We start from the raw sequence: 2482 nt of genomic DNA on the forward strand, positions 1-2482 counted from the left end.
CTTATAAAACGTACTTCTCCATTGCCCTCTTGCCAAACAGGTTCCACAGATATCTCAGACTAGAAGGGCATCGTTACTACTCTTATCTGTTCTTGGGCAGAGATAGAATGAAAAGGTACAAAGAGCCAACATATCAGATTTATATCCCCGATACCTAAATCTTGAAACCCTCAAACTTATAATGAGATTTAACAATCAACAATTTGCCAGCCACGGAATATAACCAAACACAGTGGCTAGGCCTGATCTCTTTGATTTCGAAACCTAATGATATTAAAAATAAACCAAATGGACTACCCAGATGGCTGCAGTATTAATCATACATTGTGCCAATGAGAAAAAGTAAACCCACCTCCTTTAAGTTAAGCCTATGAACTTCAAATCCTGGTGCGCTCCCTTTTTAAAAGTCCAAAACTTATAATTCATACAAGACAGCACTTCATTATCATTTCCTAGTTATTTCAAGTATGCTTATATTAGCTCAACAATACAACCATCTAGGGGATGAGATTATACACAGGACTTACGTGTAACCTAGCATAGGGCCAGGTACACAATATTAATTCTATAATTCTGTTGGTTAACTCATATGGTGATAATACACACAAACACACTCATAAACTGCAAATGCGGAAAGAACGGGGAAGGAGACTTTCAGGACCCTCGGACTTTTCTATGGGTAGCACCAAAGAGAAAGAAATTAAAACAGGGAAAAGATTACTTAATAACTACAAAGTAGTACTTACAGTATTCTAAAGAGCCAGAGACTCTTCTTACAGCTGTCCAAGGAGCTAGTAGTGCACACTGCACCCTGAGCTGGGCCGACCTTTTGACATCCTTCTCACAGGAATAGTATCCTTTTTCAGTGATTATAAGGAACTGCTGTTATGATGATTAGTTATTTGCTTCAGCAGTTCCGTATTAAATACTTCTCTGCCACCAAACACCCTGTACACTAGAGGCTAGGCTAATTTTCATTTTTACCAAGCAGCTATCTCACTGTTGAAATTTATGTCCAGAAGAATGATTAGATCTTGGCCTATTTTTCTTTTGCTATAAAACAGGGAAACAGGTCCCATCATTTCTAAGTCCTCACTTCACTGTGTTGCTTAAGGCTACTTTAAATTAGCACAATTAAAGAGGGCATATTTTATGTAATAGAGTAATCAAATAAGGTGATCTACAGTATATGTTCTCTCATTTCATCTTTTTATAGTAATCTTCTTGAAATAAGAAGGGGCCAGTTGGTGCTCCAGATGAAGAAATTTAAGGATTAGAAAGTGTAGGTAGTTTTTCTAAAAGTGAATGGTAGTAAAGTCCAAAGATACTTGTCTTAGGAGCTCCATTCTAGAATTCTTTTGGTATAGCAAGAGTCACAGTGGTCTATCCACAGACTCACCACCCTTAGTAAAATGAGAGACACTGGTCATCAGGTACATGGTATAAATGGATCTTTAAAGTTCAAAAATTTAATGACCAGGTTATTCAATTCCAGCTGTAATCCAGATGTCTTTCTTAAGAAACAAGAAATTCACGGGAACTCTTTGATTGTATCCTGGCAATTGATTCTGTAGAATAGCATTCTTAGCCAGGCAATCTGCTCTGGAAGGAAGAATGCAGAGACGGTGTTAATCTTCCTTCCCGGGAAGACAATTTTCATCTGATAAAATAAAGAATGGCAGTCCAGGACCCTGGGCCTGACTTGCCTTGAACATTTTGCCCAGTAAAGCAGTAACAACAGTGGGCAGGGATAGGACAGTCATTGGAATTGGGATAATTAACAAATACAGGAAAAGGAGTGAAGGTCCATCCACCTAGTTCAGGCCTGCTTTTGGTAGTCAACACTGCACAAACGCAACATCAAAGTGGCAGGGAGATCTTGGGATGATGGGCTGAAAAATGGGACAATCAGTACTGTGTTAATTAACAACACAGAAAGGGCTTTAGGTAGTCAGCATTACTCAGAAGCAATGCAAAGAAATAAGTGCAGGGGTCCATGTCGGATGGGCGGGACCAAGGAAAGTGTAATACGAAGTGGGTAAACCACTGACATCTGGGATTGTTAACATTTAGGTCCAAGAGAAAGGGCCTTGCCCAGTCAACATTCCCCACCAACAATGCAAAAGGTGCAGGACAGGGGCGGGAAGGAGGAGGAAGCAGAATCTCATCTATTGACTGGATACATGGACATCTGAAATTATGATTATTAATAGTCCATAAGGAGGGTCCAAGGGCAGGCAAGGGTAGGGAGAGAGAAATTAAGGGTAAGGACTATTTGCAACTTTATATCCTGGAGCAACGCAAAAGGAGTGGGAGTATGCATTGCTGTTTGAGGGACAAGCTCGGGATATACTGCAATGTTTATACTTTATTATGCCATAGAAAATCGGGGCTGGGAGTACTTGCCTAACAAGGCCCGGGAGGAGAAACCCATTGCTAATTGCCATTGTGCCATTAACATTCCCAGAGTTTTGTGTGGACA

At 40.2% G+C, this 2482-nt stretch overlaps 1 long non-coding RNA gene across 1 annotated transcript in view; it reads right to left on the bottom strand.

Annotated features, from left to right (window-relative positions):
* Positions 1 to 2475, bottom strand: part of LOC102883743 — a 7786-nt gene extending 5311 nt beyond the window's left edge. The window contains exon 1 of the long non-coding RNA XR_439261.3: positions 747 to 2475. This is a non-coding gene — a long non-coding RNA (uncharacterized LOC102883743). The remainder of the gene's footprint in view (positions 1 to 746) is intronic.
* Between the last annotated feature and the right edge of the window lie 7 nt (positions 2476 to 2482).

This window comes from Pteropus alecto, unplaced genomic scaffold, assembly GCF_000325575.1.
Source record: "Pteropus alecto unplaced genomic scaffold, ASM32557v1 scaffold587, whole genome shotgun sequence".
Taxonomy (NCBI): Eukaryota; Metazoa; Chordata; class Mammalia; order Chiroptera; family Pteropodidae; genus Pteropus; species Pteropus alecto.